Source organism: Caretta caretta, chromosome 2, assembly GCF_965140235.1.
Source record: "Caretta caretta isolate rCarCar2 chromosome 2, rCarCar1.hap1, whole genome shotgun sequence".
In the NCBI taxonomy this organism is placed as follows: Eukaryota; Metazoa; Chordata; order Testudines; family Cheloniidae; genus Caretta; species Caretta caretta.
Window position 1 is genome coordinate 109,649,861 of NC_134207.1, and position 23,002 is coordinate 109,672,862.

The following is a 23,002-nucleotide window of genomic DNA, read 5'->3' on the forward strand; positions in this document are numbered from 1 at the left end:
GTTGGGGAGGGAGGGGATGGAGCTGGGGCAGGAAGAGGCGGGGGTGGGAGTGAAACGGGTTAGGGGTGGGAAGAGGCAGGGTGGGGATGGGAAGAGGGGGAGCAGGGGTGGAGCAGGGGTTGACCACCCCTTGGGAACTGGGGAAGTTGGCACCACTGCTTAAAGACAGCCATCATTATTGAACTGATTCATTCTAAAAAGTTACATAAAATAAAACGAGGTGATATATACTTACAGTAAACTACAAGCTACTTGAGAACTTACTTATCAGTCGGACGTGCCTATCCAAGATGTTGACCCCCAACCTAAAATGTGTTACATATGTTAATCTGTTTGTACTTGGAAAGAGAATTTATGTATACAGATCACTGCAGTGTGGGCCTCTCTCTTTGTGTGTATTTAAAGAGGAAAGATTTTTGTTTCTTTGCGTAAGGAATACTTTCATTTTACAGTGTATCAAAAGTAACCCTAACTAAGCCATATAAAGGCATATCACATCTTTAGACTTTGTGACTCACTTATTTCTTGATTTTTTGCCAAACACAAATTCCAGTTCTTTGTGTTTTACTTACAATAACATTAGTACTTAATTCTACAGAGTCAATCAAAGCTACACTTAATATAAAGAAAACAAATTCTTTATTTTATAGCCACATTAAATACTTTCCCCTAAAATGCTTTTGGGGAAAGTTTTTTTTATTTATGGATTTTCACAATGTGAGAGACTTTGCTTTGGTTTTAGTGCTCGGTATTTATAGTCATGGAATGATCATTTTCTGGTTGATTTCACATTGAGCTCTCTCAAAACTAGTTGTAATAGTTCCATGCTCTTTAAATCTTTTCCTTTCTATTATTGCTGTTGCAATATTTTATGCTTTATATTCTTAAGCTATTAACTCTGCATTCAGTTAATGATTTGTTGTTGATTTTTTTTTATATGTAGAGTATCTAAAAGCATACAACGGGCTTGTTTGTTTACAATTACAGAGTATGTAAACCTAACAATGAAGAAAGTAGCAAGAGATTGTTCCAGTAATACTTCTGGAGACAGGTCAGCAAACAATGTAGCATTTTTGTTTTAATTTTTAAAAATATCTTTTGCCAAAGGATTAATTTTTATGATTGTTGGCTCTTTATTATCATTTATCTTTTTTCTTTGGAAGAGGGAAAGAAATAAATGCTTCTTATTTTACATATGCTCTCAGTGTTTAGAGGATTTTGCTAATTATTTACAGGCTGTTTTCTTTGACCTTTGGGCCCAGGTCAGTTTAGAGATGCACAGATGCCGAGCTTTTGCATTCCCTGAGGCTGTTCAAATGCACATTGTTCCAGGAAGGCAGTGAAATAACCACAAAAAGAAAAGGAGGACTTGTGGCACCTTAGAGACCATCAAATTTATTTGAGCATAAGCTTTCGTGAGCTACAGATGAAGTGAGCTGTAGCTCACGAAAGCTTATGCTCAGATAAATTGGTTAGTCTCTAAAGTGCCACAAGTCCTCCTTTTCTTTTTGCAGATACAGACTAACATGGCTGTTACTCTGAAACCAGTGAAATAACCGTAATCCACTTTCACCACAGGAATGCACAGCCACCTCTGCACCCCCTAGATAGAAGGAAGTGCTCTTACCTTTATAGGCAGGAAAATGAGATGAGACAGAGAATGCAGGCACCAGACACCCTATTTCTTGGGTAGCAAGGATCCTTGGTCAGAAAAGTCACACCAACCAGTGACTTGGAATAAGAGGAACTGCACAGAGCTTTCTGTGTTCCCATAGCCCCTGTGCGAGCATGGGCACCATTGCAGTAGATAACCAATCCATTCTGCCTGTGGGATGGCCACACCGCAATCCCCATTGCAGGCAGACGTTAGGGAACTAAATACACAGAGGATAGTGCCTGGCAACTCCCACTTTGTGCTTGGTTCTGTCGATATGGTTTAGAACATACACATCTGTTAGCTGCTGCTAAATTCCCAGAGCCAAACGGGAACATTGTACCCTGAGAACGCCGGGCAAGTGTACCTGGCAAATCGTTGCCTTGCGCACGCTTTCAGGCACCGATTTAAGAATAGCATCTCTATTCAGGACAGCTTAAGTGCCATTGGAGTCTATGCTTATGTGCTGCCCTGAACAAGGAGGGACCTAAGTACGTTCTTAAGTGCTCTCTTGAATCAGGACCAAAGTGCCCGCTGTGTCCAGGCGCCATACCTTACTGTATGTGCAACAGATCTTTTTCCAGTTCCCACTTAGCTCTCTTTACACCACTGGTGTCTGTTACATCTCTTGTGCTTTGGACAGGGCAAACTGCCATCTATGCCTTCTTGCTATGGATTAGCTGCTCCTTTATCATGTGTAGTAAGAGTTGGCCTCTCCCTCCAACAGGAAGACTTGCTCCCGACAGTCCAGATCCAGCAGGAGTTATTCCAGCTCCATGGCATAGTAGGAGCGCTTGTGCATAGGTTTGTGAAGATGACCTGAACACAGCCCCTTGTTAGTTCTTTGTGATTAACAGTCACGTACCAAGTTTGTAATTTTTTATGTTTAAAAAGTTACTAACTTTAATATTTAATATACTTAAGAGTAAAGATGGGCCTGACCTGTGAAGTTTTGATCCACATAGGAATTTCATCTAAGTGCAGGGTGTTAAGATCCGGGCTTTTGGTCCAGGCTCACCTCTGCTTAAGAAGTTCTCAGTGCTAAACAGGAGTGGAGACATCCCCCTAGTCATGGCAGGGCAGTAGAAGGCACCCAAACTGGCAAGTTTCCGCAGTGCAGGGGCAGAGGAAGAAGACCACAGACAGTTGCGGGTGGGGGTGAGAAGGGGATGGGTTGGAAAAAGATTAAGGGTTTGGCCAGCAGATTTGTACCTATGCAGATAAATTGAGAAAAACCCTGATGTAGGGGGAGCAAGAGGGTGGCACACACTACAGCCCATATGTTGTGTTCATCCCCTTAGTGGTGCTATTGAGTGTCCTGTATCCTATTCCCAACCACATGTAAGTTCCCTGCAAAATGTCCCTGGGAACTAGTCCTACAAAATAGAGGCTAATACTCTCCCTCTTCTTCTGTGAGATTATAGAGCTGACTGTGGCTTTTAAGAGGAGAGACGTTGACACTTTTTTGGCCCTTTCTGAGTATGATGGCTGGATGTGATGGTGATGGGACAGGAAGGGACTTTGAAATGGCATCATAGAATATCAGGGTTGGAAGGGACCTCAGGAGGTCATCTAGTCCGACCCCCTGTTCAAAGCAGGACCAATCCCCAATTTTTGCCCCAGATCCCTAAATAGCCCCCTCAAGGATTTAACTCACAATCCTGGGTTTAGCAGGCATCAATGCTCAAACCACTGAGCTATCCCTCCCCCACATCATGTGAGCTCCATAGTAGTGTGGCCTAAGGATTGATTTATTTTGATTCCAATTGTTGATTGAATATATGAGGAAATGAAAATAAAAGTACAAGCATCTATACAGCAATGTCCATGTCTGTTTAGTGGGGGGAGTGGTAAATTTGTATTTGAAATAACTACAAGGCCAGTAAAACTCAGGATCACTAACTGCAATAATGAATACTAAACAACCAGTATTCACAACAGCACATGATGTAATTATGACCATGGTCAATGTATGCAGTGTGGCTATAAATATCTTTATGCAACAGCTGTACAGCAGGCTTTTTACACTGGGCACAGAGATACTATTTTTTTCTAACATACTCTCTCAGTTGAGAAATGTGTAACTTAGAGGTGAATACAAATTGAACAGAAAACATCAGATACCTGAGACTGGCCACAAAATACATTTATACTAGTGCAAGAAGAATGTCTTGAAGAAGAAAACAGGATACAAACCTTCAAATTAAAATCCTCAACAACAAATTATTAAAAATAATCCTACACCATCTATTCAGGACTCAGAAGTTGGTTTATCAAGCTGTTTTGGGGCAGACTTCTCCTCCTGGAAAGTGAATCTCCTTTAGAGGTCGTAGTCAGAATGGTAACTATATAAAAAGTGCACCTTCTTGCTCATCCAGTTGGTCTGTGTATCATATCTGTTTGCTTTATTGGAAAAAATAAGCTATTTTATTTTTGTGAGTAGTGCAGAGTCAACTGGGGGAGAATGAGGTGGATTTTACTCTAGCTCATGCATCATCCATGGAATTGTTAAATTAAGAGGTAAACTGATCACATTTATTGCACAAGTCAGTGAAAGACCATAAACACTGAATTCCACAATATCATCATAACAAAATCACTTTTGTATAACTATACTGTATACATTTATTCTCAGTTTTCCTGAATACAGGGTAACAGCCTCAGTAACCCTTTTCATGAAAGCTTTTGAAACTAGTGTAAGGTTTTCCATCATGCTCTGGGTTGCCAGTCTTAAAGCTGGAAGTACTAGAACCTGTTCGCTTTTACGTTGGGCCTTTTGTTGTCTGCTGACTCTCCAATATCTTAGCCCTCTTCCAGCCACCGGTTGGTTGCTAATGTAACATTTGTGCAGAAGAAATTAGTCTTTTGCTGGCTAGTTCAGATATTGGTTTACTAGCAAACCCTACAGGTTCCATGCTCTCTGCACTGCCTACAATCCTCAACAATCTACTTTCTGGGCCTGGATCTGCACTGAGCTTCCACGGGTAGGGGTTTGAAGTATCCCGCACACAACTGTAAACTTGCTAGAGTTTTTAAATTTCCTAAATTTTGAACTTGCTAGAGTATTTTTCCAGCGCCTCATAAATAGTTAAACAAAGCAGTGTTCAGTTGGGAGTTTAAAGTTCAGTATTTTTAACAAAGTAAAGCTGCCAGCCTTTTACTTCCCCATACTGCAGGTTTGTGCTGATGACATTTTGTCAATGGAAGAAGATATTATAACAGCATTTTCTGGAAGCATTAAAATGTTCTGTTTTATAGCTGTTTTTTTTCCTTCTTAGTGCTCTCTATTCTTACTATTTTGTCTTTTTGCTATATTCCAGCATAACAATTAGATAATAGAACTTTTAAAATAACTTCCTTCACACAAAGTATCCCAAAATGCTTTCCAGAGTTGAAGAATAGGGTTACAAAAGCAAATAATAAACACTAATAGAGGGGGAGAAAAATTAAGAGGTGCAAGCACTAGGGAGATAAGAGATATTTTCAGAGAAGTTACGTGCACACACAGGAGGAGATGGAGAGCAGATGAGGCAGAGAGATTCAGGAAAGTGAGGAGAAGAAAGCTTTTGCACCACCAGACCTAGGAATGTGGGAAGGGACAGAAAGGAAACTAGTGCTTGCTGAGCAGGGAGGGACAGGGTTTATCAGGTGGGTGGGAGCAAGTTCATGGAGAATTTTTAAAACAAAGAAGTCAGTTTTGAACTGGCTCCTGTCTGAACTAAGAGAAAGCCAGTGGAGTTCAGTATTACCAACCCCAAATGTTCAAAACTCACGAGCTCCCCATTAACTGGCTTAAAAATTATGAGATTTTAAAAAATAAAAATTAGATTCTTTCTATTTGCCTTCCGATTTTGGAGTCTTTAAGGTTCTTGGTTTTTAAGTTTTTCTCTGCAACCATGAAGACTAGAAGCGTTTTTTAAATGAAAGCCAAGAATTCTGTATAATAACCCCACTCTAGAAGTTCAGGCTTTAAGAAAAAAATCAAATAACATGAGACTGCTGATAAAATGGCAAGAGTTGGCCACACTGGGCATTGGCAAATGAGATATTTGCGCATTTCTTTGAACGGGCAAGAAGGCTAGTGGTGGCATGGTGCATGTCCCAAAGTCTGGGGAGATGGGATTGAGGTCCATAGATATTCAAATAAAAGTAGGGAAGTTTGAGGAGCTCTGAGAAAGCAACATAAACATTTAAAGGGGCCATCTCCTGGAAAATTTTGACATGCCAGGTTCAATTTTCCAGTTTTTAAGAAGGTTTGGATTATTATTTATTGATAGGCTTTTCTCATGTTCACATCATGGCACTGTCTGGACACCTCACAAAAATTAATGAATTTATCCTCGCAACTCACTTCCTCACCTCCCAAGGATTATTCTTATCTTAGAATTTAGGAAATTGAGGCCCAAGGTCACACAAGAAACCTGTGGCAGACGTAGGAACTGACATCACATCTACTAATTCCCAGTACGATGTTTTAACCACAAGACCAACCTTCCTCTCTCTTAGGCACTATAAAATGTTATATATAAAAATATAAGCCTGCCATCACAATCACAGGGTTAGCTGCCACTCTGTACCTCTCTGGTCTCTCTGAGTGTACTGCCTTAGGTGTCAGACCTTGTGTCTTCAGCTCTCTGTGGTGGAATTCTGTTGTTCTCCCACATTTAGACTGTACCCTGGGCTGCAGTACCGTCTGTATCAACCATGCTTACCTAGGAGGTCCAGCTGGGTTTGGCACCTGTTTCTTCCCTTCAGGAGTCCATGACCAGTGGTGAATAGACAACCTTCTTCAAACCCAAGTGCTTATTTTAACAGTAGAAAACAACACATTGAAACAACAGTAGAAACAATAGTTAGTTGAAAGCGAGCCCTGATCTACAAACTTATGTCAGTATAACTACATCACTCAGGTGTGTGGAAAATCCACACCCCTGAACAACACAGTTATACCAACCTAACTCCCAGTGTAGGCAGCTCTATGTCAATGGAAGGGCTTCTCCCGTCAACATAGCTACCACCTACCTCTCAACCTGAGGTGGAGTACCTGTGCCAATGGGAGAAGCTCTCCAGTCAGCATAGGTAGCATCTTGACTAAGCACTACAGCAGAGCAGTTGCAACAGTGCAATTGCATCTCTACAGTGCTGTCAGCATAGACAAGCCCTGAGATTAAATATCTAAAATTTCAGCCTGAACGAGAAGTGTTTGAAGATAGTGTTATCGAGTTAAAAGAAGAGTGGTGATAGGATATAGATCACTATAATTATCACCACATAGATTTAGAGGGCAAATTTTTCAGTGAGTGGAGGTACACTTGTAATAAAAAAGTTTACACACAACTGTGCTCTTAAATTAACATGCTCATTTACTGAAATAGTGCTTACAGTTGCACACACAATCTAAAGACATATTGTATACACAGATGCAAAAACTGTGCATACAAATCAGTAAAATGCACAACCTACATAAGAAACACAATTGCACTAACGTTTGTGCACATAGGTTTAGGACCACCTTGTTTTGAAATTTGGCTCAAAACGTAAAGCTCTACACAGTAGATGTGATGAAACATACCCCATATGAAAAATCTTTATCTTATTGCAGGTTTGTAATCACCAGTGTCCCAGACACTGTTAAAAGCAGCGAGTCCACTTTGATGTGTTAGTTTAAAGCTTGCTGCAGAGACTCTGATGGGCTGTCTACATAGAAACATCCTCTGCAAACATTATCCGCTCTCTTCAGAAAACTCCTTTTATAAAGGAGACAGGATTGTTTTGCGCTGCCACTACCAACTCTCCCTAACTACAAACGAGTCTCATTTATAAAAAGAAGACTTGAAACCTGGACAGCTTGAGAAGCAGTCTAACTCCCATCAGCATGCCGCCTGCAGCAACGTTATATATATATAAATATATATATATATAAAAAAAAATAGCCTAACCATAGATCAACATTACTGATGATAGCTCAGGAACTGTAAGGCCTCCACACATATCCCTGGGCTTGTTTTGAACAGCAGAGGTTGACTTGACTTAAAAATGGACTGCTTTATGCAGTCAATGATTCTTTTTACCTTTAATAAAATAAACTAAATCCTAATCTTTCTGGGAATGTTTCTGTGTAAATTGAAGAGAGTAACGGAAGTAATATTTTGGGCAAATAATTCCTGACATGGTAGAGATTTAGAAAATGATTATACTGATGTCTGATCTGAGTTTGCAAAACTGAAGGTAAGACACCATAGTTTAGGTGTGCACGTATATTTTTGCTGATTGGGGCTCTTGATAAGGTCACAGAGAAAGTTGGAACAGCACAAAATTGGTAAAAAAAAAAAGAAGGAAGTGGGAGAAACAGTATAAATAAAACATGGAGAAAGTCAAAAAGAATTAAAATCATATTTGTGTATAATCAGAAGAAAACAATAAATTAGACAATGGTTTTATCATTCAGGCTAAACAGCAGTGTTGTAAGTAGAGCAGTGCAAGAACTCTGGAATTAAAAAAAAATCATTCTGAATCAGGATTCCTGCTCAAGAAACCAGGGAGTTGGTCAGGAGGTTGTTCAGAGTACAGACTGAGATAGGTGCCCACTGGTGTGGCAGAAGAAGCTAGGCTTGCCTAGGTTACCATGGGGATGGTTGGGTTTTAAGTAAGATAGACATGTGGAGATCGTTTTAAAATAATGGGCATATTTAGCCCATTATTTGGACTGAGATAATTCATTTTGTGGGGAGCATACCCTCTGGGTAATATTCAGATTCCTAAATATGAGCATTTAATTCTAAAAACTGCAAGAATAGAATTTCCTTAGGCCTAGTGCACTCTTGAGCATCTCTTAGCCCAGAATTACTAAAGGGACAGCAGCAGCAGGAAGAGGATCATACATTCAGATATGTCTCCTGTATTCAGTTCTCTCAAATTCTCTTCCTCCACCACAATGACTAGTATGCAACTTCATCACAAGTTGTGGAAATTCTCCCAGATGCTTTCTGTTCGCACACTGAGGAAACAACTCTGCACCAATAACTTGTTCAAGCAGACTAAACCTTGCTGCTTGCAACATTTTCTTTTATTGTGAACCTTACAACCAAACAAACAATGCAGTAGAAGCATTTCTTCAAAGACTAAAAACTTGCTTGCGCACTAACAAGGTTGTAAGATTGGAAACCTGTGTATAACAGTGCTACCTAATGACACCTACCATATCAATACATTATTAAAGCTTTAGGTACAGTATAAGTCACTCAGAATTCATTTCTGATAGGAAGTCATTTGTATTACAGGCAACGTTTAACCTGTTTATGCCTCCTTACTCTCTGCTTGTCATATTGTATCAGTACTGAGTTGAGTAACAGAGCTAGAGAGACTTGTAATTTGACTGTGAGACTCCATTGCTACAGAATGCTAAGGAGACCAAGGATTTAGCAGGATTTTAAAAGGGACTGGACATTTATCTGGATAACAAGAATATCCAGAGTTGCAGTAGTTAATGCTAACAAATTTTAAAAGGGTTTAAATCAGTCTCTGACTTTTAGGAATCATGACAAGACCACTGTAAGGGGCAGACTATCCCAAATCTTTCCACTGGAGGGGGAGGATTCTTTAATTTTGTTTTTGGAAGCACCTCATGCTTGCCACTGCTGGAGACAGGAACTGGAGTGGATTTGATGGACTATGGGTCTGATCCAGGATAACAATGCCTATCTTCTTATTACATTACTTTTCTTACTCTTTTATTCCGGAGACCATTATATGATTCTGACACATTTAGTTTGAAAACACTTAACTAGCTATCTAGCTAGGTGCAGACAGCGCTACCCAAGTTTGTGTTTGTCAGTTTGTTCCTGTAGCATTGGGTCCAGGGACTACAGTCCCTAGGATGTGCCAGGGGAAGAGGGAGGTGAGAGAGGAGAAGGAAAGGAAGAATGTGAGCTCTGTGAAAGAGTGAGGGGAATGAATTTTACCTTTGCTGTTATCAAACTACCCAAATCTTCCTCAAAGGGATTCAGATACAAAACAAATTGGTGATGAGCATAAAAGAACCACAGAGAGACAGAAACCTAACTTACCCATGTGCCTCATGATTCCTGCTGCTGTGACCTGCTGCTGCTGCCCCCAGGGAGACTCCATAGGCCCAGTGCCTGCTGCTATCTGCAACTAAAGCTTGCGGAGAAGAGAAATTTAAAGGAGCAATGCCTCTTTTCTCACAGTGCTCCTTTTTCCCAGCCAGCATATTCCTCTGCAGGTCTGAGTATCCCAGCTGCACCACAAACCGTACTAGGGCCAACCAGCCATTTCTGTAAGCAGCATTTCTTATCAGCTGATTCTTCTTGCTCAGTTCATCGGATGTCTCCAGCTTGCTTCCACACTTATTACCATGATGCAAGTTCTGCCTCCACCGTTTTTCATGCCTACCCCAAAAGATCATGTGCTCCCTTGGAAACAATGGAAGTCTGACTTCAGCAACTATATCCTTGCTATAGAAACTTCTTCTTGCACTCCAGCAAAACAGAAGCCTTACGGCTTCATTGCCTTGGTTCTGAAGGGCAACGAATCTTCCTCCTGTTATAAACTTACCTCAAGAGGCAGCTCCATATGATGCTGCTCTCTGAGCCCTGGACAATCATTTTAATCCTCTACTAAATATTGTTGCCTAACACTTCAAGTTCTGTTCCTGTGTGCAGATGCCTTACAAGCCCATCGACCATTATGTGAGTTGGGTATAACCTGTGAACAAATTGTCATGAAGACCAAAGGTTCCAAGATTCATGAATAAGGCTATGATCTAGTCACGAGTATTTTTAGGATAAGTCATGGACAGGTCATGGGCAATAAACAAAAATTCATGGCCTGTGACCTGTCCATGACTTATCCTAAAAATACCTGTGATTAAATCTGCTGGAGGGGTGCCGGAGCCCGCAGCACCAGCTGCCTGGGGCTAGGGACCGTGGCTGCTCCAGCTGGCTGGTTGGGGACCACTGCCTAGGGCCACTGGAGCAGCAGTTGCTGTCCTGGGGGCCACCTGAGCATCTGGCTCTGGGGTCAGCCACACTGGCCCCTGCAAAAGCCACGAAATCTGTGACACATACAGAGCCCTATTCATGAACAGCTCCTCATGACAAAAGGCCAGGGATGAAAGTAAGTCTTGGGACTTACCGGTACGGGACTGGGCTGGGGCCGACACTGGCCCCCGGAAGGGGCGGGGCCTCAGGCGGAAGGGGCAGGGCTGGGGGAGGTCAGAGCCAGCTCCAGCCCACCCTGTATTGGTAAGTGCCTCCTTCCCCCTCCCTGGGGTAACAGCGGCAACCGGGGCCTCTAGCAGTGGTTTTAAGGGCCCTGGGCAGTAGCGGTGGCCAGAGCCCTGGGCCCTTTAAATCCTCCCTGGAGCCCCGCTGCTACTTCCCCAGGGCTCCAGCAGCAGGGCTCCGGGGATGGGGCTCCGGCCACCACTACCCCGGGGTCTTTAAATCATCCCTGGAGCCTGCCAGAGCCCTGGGAAAGTGGCAGCGAGGCTCTGAGGATGATTTAAAGGGCCCAGGGCTCGGCCGCCGCTACCTCCCAGGGCCCTTTAAATCGCCGCCCCAGCCCCCCCGCCACTACCACCCCAGGGTTCCCGCAGCGGGGCTCTGGCAGCAATTTAAAGGGCTGGGGGCTCCAGCCGCTGCTGGGAGCCGCAGGCCCTTTAAATTGTGCCTGGGGAAGCCGATCCATCCCGGTACGGCGCACCGGCTCTTGCCGGTATGCCATACCGGGGTGTACTGGCTTACTTTCACCTCTGCAAAAGGCCTTACCTTGGAGAAAATCATAGAAACTGCCCCACAAGTGAAAAGCACCATCCATTATGCTAAGTCACTTGCCATGACATCAGATGTCTTCCAGACTGCAGAGGTTAATGCAGTCAGATACAAGATTGCAACCCAGAAAGCTCCTAAGTCTACATCCACAGTGCCTTTACTCTCCCACACTCCACATTGCTACCAGTGCTACAGATATAATGACCCTGTTCGTGAGACAGGCTTTCAAGGGTGTCCTGCTAAGAAATCGGTATGCAAGAAGTGCAACAAAAAAGGGCATTTTGCTAAAGTCTATAAATCTGTCATCAATGTTGTATTTGAAATTCTAAAAGATAACAATGATGGCGAAGTGAATCCTGACGGTGTTGTGAATGTGACAGGAGATCACCATACCACTCCATATTGCCAAGTGTGAGTCAATGCCCATGAGATGAGGATGTTGGCAGATTCTGGTTTGCCTTGCACTATAACTCCCATCCAACTCTACACTATTTGCCAGCTCCCAACCTGACTTGGATCCTCCAGACATATATGTCAGAGGGTATGGTGGATCTCCCATCCCCATCAATGGCTATTTTCCCTCAAGTATGAAGGCTGTAATGCTCAAGGGAAAAAAAATCTATGTAACCCAAAGGGAGTTTCTATTTTAGGATGGAATTATCAACGATGATATTAAATGCAAATAGTACAGAACCTACCCTGTAAACTGAGGGTAGACTACAACCAGGATTTTCCAGAAGTTTTCACCGGTATTACAGATGTTGCAAAAAAAGTTCAAGCACAATATCCAGCTAAAAAACAATGTGGTGCCTGTAGAACATAAACTGTGAAATGTACCAATTTTCACCGAGACAACTGCTTGAGGAGATTTGGAAACTGTTCAGAGCAGGTACTATTGAACAGACTGATTCCTCAGAATGGATTTCTCCTGTTCTCACCAGGAAGCCTAATGTATGTGAACTTGAGAGATCTAAACTTCAACATTGTTATGGATTGTCATCCTCCACACAATGCCAGTGAAATGCTGCTCACCTTGTGGGAGGCAAGAATGTTTATGAGCAGTGATTTATCCACAGCTTACCACTAGATGTCCTTAATGAAAGAATCCCAGAAGTACACTGCTTTCATCACTCCAGAAGGTTTGTTGCAATTCAAATGGATGCCATTTGGGTTGGCCTCTGCAGCATCTGTATTGTAGAGAAGATAAAGTACTTCAGGATCTAAAGACTTACATAGCCAACACATGCCTTACAAGACAATGATACCAGAACACTTGCCGCCACATAGACACATATCACATGAGCTGTCCCTTGTAATGAATAGATTTTTGAGAACTGACCTCATGTTGTACCTACACTTCTGAGAGTATGATTTGATTCACCTGGCACATGAAAGACAATTAGGAATAAGTCTGGTTTCCAGCTTGGACCAGAGGACACTGATGACACCGACAGTGATGATGGACTATCCATAGTAGTAGCAATTGCTCCACTGCCTACTCTTGTTCCCGACTCTCCTGGTATTGGTAGAAGTGTGAGACAAAGGAGGTTGCCTAAAAGATTGGAAGATTTTGTTACTGGACTTGAGTGATGGCTAGACTGCTTCACCTTTTACAATGATTATTCTGAACGGGGAGTGTGTTGTTTTTCTAGCTACTGCAGATAGCTACCCCCATTTGTGTTTGTAAATTTGTTCCTAGGGGTTTCCTGTAGCTTTGGGTTCAGGAACTACAATTCCCAGGGTGTGCCAGACAAGAGAAAGGAGAAAGAAAGACATAATATAAGGTCTGTGAAAGAATGAGAGGAATAAACCTTAATTTTGCTGTTATCAGGCTTCCCAGATCTTCCTCAAAATGGTTCAGGTACAAAAATGTGTTTGAGTAAAGCCCATATTGGCACAAACTCTGTCTAATTAGTTGGAGTGTGATAGTGGATGCTCAGTGCCTGTACTTGTTGTTCCAATAACTGGGCATTTTAACAGAAACATGTAAAGGGTAGCCAGAAAAAAATCTTTCATTAGGTTTGCTTCTGTGTGCTAAATTTATGACTCAGCTTTTAAGCATGAAAAATACTCTCAATACCAGGCCTCCCTGGCGAAGCCAGGTGTATCAACACTCCAGAAACCATTCTTGAGAGAAACGCTGGAAAATTCACCCATTTCCCACATTTCAGTGATGTTTCGTTGTTCTCTAAGTTGTTGTATTTATTCATCTATGTGGTTAAAACAATGTGAAATGTTGAACTGTTCTTTGGAAATATGTATGTATTATTGCAGTGTATGAGATAATGGTCAGATGATTGTTCCTATCTCTTCAGTCTGACAAGGTAACCGCAGTGCTCTGAAAACCAGGTCGGTCACAATAATAATTAATGTCTAGCTCTATCTGTACTAGTTCTCAAAGGTCTTATCATTATACCCATTTTGCAGATTGGGAATCTGATCACACAGAGGTGAAGTGATTTGCCAGTCAGTGGTAGATCCAGGAACAGAGCCCATGTGTGGTGAGTCCCAGTCCAGTGCGCTGTCCACTAGGCTACACTGCCTCCCACATGTGACAGTTAGGGAAGAGTCAATTCACTACAGATGGACCTTCTTGAAGGTTCCTAAATGTTTAGCCAACTCCCCCACCCTCTTCATTCCCAATTATTATTATTTTTTGCATGTTTCTGCTTGTCTAGCTTCTGGCTGAGGCCAGAAGTAGAAGAGCTGAGGTGCTAGAAAAGTATTTTGTTTTGCAACCTCCGGCAGTTGAGACAGGTAAGATAAACTTCTGACCTTTTGGGAGTTTATTCGAATAGATCCTGAATTCTGAACATTAGGCCAAATTATGCCAAAGTAATGCACAGGGACTCTATGAAAGAAGCATTCGTGGTTGCCCTATAGTCTGCATGACCACTACCCATTGACAGGTTTCAGAGTAGCAGTCGTGTTAGTCTGTATCCACAAAAAGAAAAGGAGTACTTGTGGCGCTTTAGAGATTAACAAATTTATTTGCGCATAAGCTTTCGTGAGCTACAGCTCACTTCATCAGATGCATTGGCTCACCAGATCCAGTATTTAAATAGTATGGATAATTTAAATAGTATGGATTACAGAGACACTACCAAGACAATGGTAGGCTTATTCTGATTCATGGGTATATATCTGTGTATTTCTACTCTCCTTCAGTTAATGTCTGAGCTTTAAAGTTATAAGGTAACTTGTAACTTGGTATGTAAATGGTAAGTGGGTGAAATGCTGCAGACCCCAATCAAAATTCTGAGTTCAGTGAGAGTTCTGACTGTAAAGATTGCAGGATTTGGTCTAGTAGTATCATTTCTACTTCCTTTATGCTTGTGGACAGACAAGGGTATTGTGATATATACGCACAAGAGCATAGCAGACAAGCAGAGCAGGGAGATGACTCACTGCAGTTTGCTCTGTTACAGCACAATTGCCAATGTCACGGTCCTTTCTTTGTCTTTTGTCCACTGAGGTCGATGTTTAGGTGTCCATGACAATTGCATAGTTCAGTGAAGCTCAAACAAATTCAACTCTCTCTAAAGCAACCAAACTCTTCCCTTCTATTTCTATTCAGTCGGCTGTCCCTGCACACACCAAGTGCTCCGAGACTTCCGCAAACAAGTTGGGTGTTCTAGCTTCAACAAATGCAGCTACATATTAAAATAGATCTATAGCACCAGAAGAGGCTTGCATGATATTTAGTAGGCAAGAGCACATTTCCTCATAGTGCTACTTCTATGCCACACTTGCTTAGTTATTCCTGTCCTCTTGATCCACCCCCTGCACCCATTGCAGTAAAGGGAAATTCATTTGTCCCTCCTGTGACAGAGTGCTAGGTGCTGTGACAGGGTCAGATCAGATGGCTACAGGAGAGTGATAGAAGGCAGATATATTAGCCCCAGGTTAAGTAGGTCCCTTTTCCCTGGGTATGGTAACAGGGAAGGTTCCAGAACAATCAGGAACTTTCTGGAAACAATTAAGGCAGACAGGCTGATTGGAACACCTGCAGCCAATCAAGAAGCTGCTAGAATCAATTAAGACAGGCAGGCTAATCAGGGCACCTGGGTTTAAAAAGGAGCTCACTTCAGTTTGTGGTGTGCACACGAGGAGCAGGGAGCAAGAGGCACAAGAAGCTGAGAGTGAGTAGGCATACTACTGAAAGACTGAGAAGTGCAAGCATTATCAGACATCAGGAGGAAGGTCCTGTGGTGAGAATAAAGGTGTTGGGAGGAGGCCATGGGGAAGTAGCCCAGGGAGTTGTAGCTGTCACACAGCTGTTACAGGAGCCACTGTAGACAGCTGCAATCCACAGGGCCCTGGGCTGGAACCCTGAGTAGAGGCGGGCCTGGGTTCCCCCCATCCCTCTGTTCCCCCAACTCCCTACTTGATACTGGAGGAGTTGAACTGGACTGTGGGTCCCACCAGGTCTCTGGCCTGTTCCCCGATCCACTAGGTGGATCAGCAGAGACTGCGGGGATTGTTCTTCTTCCTTTCCCCATGCTGGCCAGTGATGAGGCTAACTGAGTGAATGGCAGATTTGAGCCACTAGCAAAAGTGGCCAAACTGAGGGCTGCCGTGAACCTCTGAGGCGAGCAAATCCGCCAATAAGCGCAGGACCCACCAAGGCAGAGGAGGAACTTTGTCACAGGGCCTAGAGCTGACCTAGCCCTCTGGTCACTACAAGTTATTCTCCTACCCCCTGGAATGGACTTAATTGGGAGATGGATGCTCAATGACTTACTTAGGCAGGGGACTGATGAGCTAAAGAGAGCAATCAACCCATCAGCTGGGAACAGTTAAAGACAGGACTGAAATGAAGGGGAAGTTTTGCAGGGGCCAAGGAATCAATGCAGGATCTCAGGATGAGGAGATCTTTTTCTCCTCCCTCCTGTGAGAGTGGGCTAAGGGAGAAGTTCTGTCCATTTTTGTCCTGCTGCACAAGGCCATTCTGATGAACTGGTGGAGGGGACCTAATGAATAACACAGTGGTGCTTATAAACTTGAAAGCATCCAGCCTGTTTGTGATGGTCCCAAGGGCAGAGAAAGTAACCATGTCATGCATCCTTTTAAAGTTACAGATATGTTGATCATTCTGTGGCAGAAATTCAGTATCCTGTGTGGTTAATTACATTGTGTTGCTCAGATAAAGAGGTAGTTGTTTGTCTCTGTAGTAGCCTTCATTCTGGTGGAGCATGTGCTACTTGCTGTGGATAAAAGGGGAAGATTTAAAAATACTTATATGGTATGTTCAGTTATTAATATTAACTACATTACTAGCAATTAGTGGCAGTTCTGCTTGCAGAGTGGTTATAGAATCAAAGACTAAATAATAACCCACTATTTGCTACATTTCTCCTATACAGGGAGTTACTTTTTTTATCTCAAATCTTTTGCTGATTTAATTTCACTCCTACAGAATATTCATAGAACGATTCTGTCTGACACACTTTTCTTTTGAGACAAGGTGGGGGAGGTACTATCTTTTATTGGACCAACTTCTCTTGGTGAGAGAAAGAAGCTTTTCAGCTACATAGAGCTATTCTCTGGACTGGGAAAGGTACTTTTAGTGTCAAAGCTAAATACAAACAGACAGTTTAGCGTAAGTAGTTAGCACATATTTTAAGGCACCAGTCCAGGTAGAGTGGCCCATTATCAGTCCTGTAGTCATAGGACAAAAAGTATGTGGGGTGGGAAGTGGGTTACAGAGTGTTGTCATAAGTCATAAATCCAGGGTTTTTATTAAGACCATGATTTTTAGTGTCTAGCAAAGTGATGAATTTAAGCTCCCAGGTTTATCTTTTCTTATGTTTATATTCTCCTACACACCTGTTTAGTATGATTGTCAGCAGGAATTCTCAAACAGCTCTTATACATTAGTGTCCTTCTCCTTCTCTCTTATTAGTGTGCAGCAATCTTTCTCCTCCATTTTCAAATATTGTTATATATTGCAGGGTGTAAGATGTAACAGTGCCTGATATGGGTTAGGGTTATATCAGGCTTGCAAAAGGTTATTAACCGTGTCACGTGATTCAGACTCCAGTGGTCACTGTTACAACTATTCATCAGCTTATGTAATAAATACTAAACTTTTCTGCTTGATTGAATACTTAAACCAGTATGTTCTCCGATAGCTTATTATGCCAGAAGAACCAGCCAATTTCAGTCAGACTTCCATCCAGTAACAAAGTTCAAAGGGTAATATGTCATGCTACTCATACAGAACAGTGTAACACTGCATATGGTATTTCAAGGAGAATGAACCAACATCAGGTAGAATATTCTTCTGGTACCTTCTATGTACTTTTGCAAATACATGTAACTATATCACCTCTGACCACATCTTACAAGCTAAGCAAAGTCAGGCCTGCTCAGTACTTGGATGGAAGAGCATCAAAGAAAAGACTTGGGAGTCTAAGAGCCAAATTCTGATCTCAGTTTCTTTGGTGCAAATCCACAGTATCTCCATTAACTTTAGTAGAGTTACTGTGGATTTACATTTAGGTAACAGAATAGAATCAAGCATGCCAAGGGGCTGGACGAGAGGGGTTGTAGCCAGACAAACATCTAACAGGATAAGATACAACTTAAAATAGCCCCCCCCCCCTTCTCTTTAACTTATGCTTTCTTAAATCATCGTCCAGCCCCTGAGCATGTCTAAGTCAATGAATATTAGCCTTACAGATTTTTACACTCACTAATGTGTAAATTACACCTCCTTATACCTCACTTCTGAGTCATCATTGTCTTCACAAGTCGATATTTAGGTTATTCAACCATCTAGCTGCTACACTGAGGGAAGTAAGGTCTTGCAGCCCATCCTCCAATCTTCTAATTATGCACTCCTCCACCACATTTGACCACCTGTGTCACGGTCTTGCAGTCACACTGGGAAGATTGGGCTAAGCCAAATTTCTGCATTGTGGCAGCAATTCTGGCTGTTCCACTCAGCTGTCTGTTATGCCTAGTCCAGGATCTGCCTCCGAGGTTGCAAACTGGTAAATGTAAATTAGGGCTTTTGAAATCCCTCAGCGAGCCTGTCATGTAATCTGAGGGCAGCACTGGACATGAATGCATGAATGACTGCTGCAAAAGGATGTAGCAGAGTCAGTTGTGGCAAGTCAGTAGGAACTGCAGGTGTGGGTCAGTGTTCCCTCAAATTTTTCCCACCCATGTGCGGAATGAAGTTTGTTATATGCACCAATATGAGGGGATGTGTGACACGTCATCTTCATATTGGTGCACATAATAAAATTCTTGTGGTGGGGGTGGGGCCAAGGGGTTCGGAGTGTGGGAGGGGGGCTCAGGGCTGGGGCAGAGGGTTGGGGTGCAGGACTGTGAGAACTCTACCTGAGTCCAGGCCGCACCTGGGCCACACCGTGCCACCCTGGCTGTGACAGGTCCGGGCCACAACAAAGTTGGGGAAGGGGCACCCCGGCAGGTTGGTGACTGGGCTAGGTGGGGGCAGGAGAGCGGTGCTTCTCCCCCGGGCAGTCCCCAGCCACAGCAGGTCCCCAGGCAGCTTCCTTGAGTGCCTACATGGCACTAAATAGGCTGCTGCATGGTCATGTAGCTTACAAGGAACTAAGGTGTAGGTGTTTTCTTCTGGAAGTGTGAAGTGTGTGTTGCTTATTTGCACCTATTGGAACTGTTGTCAGCCTTGTGTACAGCAGGTTATTTTCATCTGTCATAGCCCTGCATGTAGGTTTAAGAGTGATGGTATGTCGTGGAAGTTCTGGGGGAGTGATATCAACCAGCACATATGTTAATATGTGGCTAATGATACGGGTGGCTGTATTCAGATCCGAACCAATGAGATGTGTGTGCTGACTTCTGCCCCAAACGGCTGAACAATATTTTGAAGTCACAGGACTGAGGTTCATAGAACATTTGCCTCTGCTCCTCAGGAGACTAGCTTCTGGATCAAGACAGATTGGGAGGTGATCTGTTTATTTGAGTGTTGTAGATGGGACTGGTATGTTAGATTGTGGTCCAGTATGACTCCTAATTAAGTGACAACTGGCTGGAAAGGGAGAGAATGATCCTCAACACAGACTGTAAGGGGTTGATTGGCCAAGCAGTTGTTCAGATGCAAAGTTGTGGCCACTATTGCAAAAACTCCTTATGTATTTTCCATGTCCATAGCAGAATATCTGTAGTGGCTTGAGGTTATCAATCCAAGCCAATCTGGAATTCAAAGATGTTAGAAAGAGTTGGTGTTTTTGTTTGGTTTTGTTTTTACTTTTCGAGAAATGGTCTCACTTTTCTTGGACATCTTCTAACTCAAACACTAGCTAAGTGAAGTCTTTCTAGTGTCTTTATATTTTAGAGTGATAATAATCAATTAGATCTACCTGCAGACCTGTTTGAGAATTTTAGGACAAGAGGCGGACGATTTGGACAGAAGGCTGACAAAATCAAAAAAACAAACTTCAGCTGCCAATAAATAAAGACCTTGATTGCAGCATAAGTATTGCTGTTTCTATTTTTTAACAAAGTTTATAAATCAACATTATTTGTGTTTGTGGCAACCTCTAATGGGAGAGGTGACATCAATCTCTGGCAAGCTTTGTGAACAGCAATTTGTAGGAGGTCAGGGCAAGATGTATGCACTGGTAAAGATGCTTCTCTGTCAGGCGATTGCTGTGTTGGTTTTTTATAATGTCCATGGTAGAAAACTCAGATTCTCATCTTTTAACATCATTAACAGATAGATGGCTAGATTCTGGCTATTTTGAAACTGGTTAGCATATTAAGTCCAGAAATCACAAAGTCCCACTTCTCGGAATTTTGCCTTTAAGATATCTGAGCTCTGGAGCCTTACAATTTGTATTTGAAAGGCACCTTCATCAATTGAATCAAGAACATTCCTTGCTTCAGTAGGCCAAGATCCATCGGCAGAGACAACAAACGACTCACAAACAAGAGCAAATCCTTTGGTATTTTAAAATTCTCAAATAGCATTTTAAAATTTTTGCTCAGATTGTTTAGGAATTCTTGCATCATTTTCATTGAAATTCCATGGGTAGTGACAACACGCAATGTGGGAAAGTGTAACATCTTTCCTGTTCAGTTTGTCTGAAAGATTTCAAGATTCCTCTGAAAGACACACACTTTTTCAAACAGATTCCTGACCGTGTTTGTACAGCCTTGGAGCTGCAAGTTGAGGGAATTCAAGTGACCAGTAATATCACACAGGAAAAATCTACCTCTGACATAGAGGGGGACATCATTCATAAATTCCAGCCTTGTTGGTCTTGTTGTTTGAAAGAAAGTCTATTTCTTTTTGAAGCATACAAAAGCTCTCTAACACATGCCTCCAGCTTAACCAGCAAACATCATTATGCTGCAACAGGCCACTGTGTTTGGCTGAAATGTCATATAAAAGAGCTTTAAAAAGACAATGTTTCAAGCTAGAAGTTGAGTGTTTCACTAATCTCATCACAATTCCCATTGTTTTTTTCAAGTCCCCAGACAATTTAGTGCACAGGACAGTCTGGTGAATGATGCAGTGCAGTGTATTTAATGAAGGGTATATCGCTGCCAAATATGAAGCAAAGCCCTGCTCTTTCCCTATCATGGAGGGACCTCAGTCTGTAACAAGCAGTTTACTTTCTGCCGATCTAAACCATTTTTTTCAAAAAAGCCTTTTACCTTTTCAAAGATGATCTCTTCTGTGGTATAGGCTTCTAATGGTATTAAACACAAAAAATTCTTCCTGGAAAATTTCACCATCATAAAATCTAACAAACAGCGATAGCTGAGCAGTGTCACTTAAATCGCTTGATTTGTCCACTGCAAGAGACATGTATTTTCTTTTTTTTTAAACTGAAAAGCAGTGCTGACCTACAATCTTCGCACTGCCATGGAATCAGACAAGGGAACTTTCTTCACACAGTTCACAATATCATCTTTGTTTTTATCTCCGGCAAAAAGCTCCTCCATCTTTTCCAGTGTGCACTCCTTCACAAGCTCAGCAACCAGGAAAGGCTTTTTTTTTTCTTTTTAGTAGTGCCAACCTTATCCAAAGAGAAGCAGCTGTTGCTTTTTTCCTGTACAGTCGCTGATGTGGTGAGAATGACATTTGAAGTATGGTATGAAGACTTCAGATCTTCAATTTTGTCACGTCTTGCAACACTGCCAGTAGGACAGGCTGCCTGGAAGTTACTGTGCTTTGATTCAAAGTGGCGCCTCACGCTGGTGGCCTTCCGGATGGATACAACGGTTTGTCATATTAAACACACAGATTTTGCAATTAAATGAGGTGGCATAATAAAAAGAAAATCCACTGTCCAGTTTGGGGTAAAAACTCTGGTTTTGCTGTCAACTCTGTGATGGTTACTCCCACTCGCTTTCATTTTTGACTCCCTTTCCATCATTAATACAAAAATGGGGAGCTCAAGTGTAGCTGGTGCTATTGCAAGAACTCAAGATCCAGTAAGCAGGGCTTAATTTGAGCTGAGGCTTGCCGGGGCTGAGCCCTGGCACCTCTAGGCTTATCAGTTCCCAGCACCTCTGCGCTCCTGGACAGCAGTTGCTGCTCTCTGGCCACCCAGCTCTGAAGGCAGAGCCGCCCCCAGCAGCAGTGCAGAAGTAAGGGTGGCATGGGGCGGCCCAGGCTCAGGCGCGGCCCGGACCCAGGTAGAGTTCTCACACTCCTGCACTCTAACCCTCTGCCCCAGCCCTGAGCCCCCCTCCCACACTCCGAACCCCTTGGCCCCACCCCCACCACATGAATTTTATTATGTGCATCAATATGAAGATGACGTGTCACACATCACCTCCATATTGGTGCATATAACAAACTTCGTTCCGCACATGGGTGGGAAAAATTTGGGGGAACACTGACCCACACCTGCAGTTCCGGCTGACTTGCCACAACTGACTCTGCTACATCCTAAGTCTAAATTCGGATGTGGTCTGGGCCACCTCATGCCACCCTTACTTCTGCGCGGCTGCTGGGGGAGGCTCTGCCTTCAGAGCTGGGTGGCCAGAAAGCAGTAATCGCTCCTCTCTGGCTGCCCAGCTAATGCTTAATTTGTGCCCGGGCACCTTTTTCATTACAAATTAAGCAGTGCCAGTAAGTTGTGTACTGAGGAAGTAATAGGCAAATGATAGGCAGTGCATCACTGTTCGTAAATTGAACGACAAACATATTTTTAAGGTGAGCTGGGTGGGCCACACAGGAAGCCTTGGTGGGACAAATTTTGCCCATGGGCCGCCTATTGAGTTATCGCTGTCCTAAGGGCTACATTGTGCCTTTTAAGCTGACCCCTGTGTTGGGAGTGCCACAGAGCTATGTTGTCCCAAGGTGAGCTGAGGGAATGACTGCACCTTTTTTAATGGCCTGCCTGGAAACCCCTCTCTACCTGCCCTAACCACTCCCCAAATATAGTTCTGAAGCCCTGCCCCCTAGATATAGTGCAGAAATACATCTTTATCTCGTCTATGCACAGGGACTGCTAGTCGCTGAGTATGCAATACACCCAAGTGGATAACTATCTTTGGTTCGTCTTCCTCTAGAGGGGAGAAGGGAGCTGGGGTGTGTGTGTGTGTG

General features: G+C 42.9%; 1 long non-coding RNA gene across 1 annotated transcript in view; it reads right to left on the reverse strand.

Annotated features, from left to right (window-relative positions):
• The window catches only part of LOC142071064 (uncharacterized), a 42,279-nt gene extending 32,190 nt beyond the window's left edge, over positions 1–10,089 (reverse strand). Inside the window, exons 1-2 of the long non-coding RNA XR_012667016.1 lie at positions 9,721–10,089; positions 6,367–6,456 (exon numbers count right to left, since the gene is read on the reverse strand). This is a non-coding gene — a long non-coding RNA (uncharacterized LOC142071064). The remainder of the gene's footprint in view (positions 1–6,366; positions 6,457–9,720) is intronic.
• Positions 10,090–23,002: the final 12,913 nt, after the last annotated feature.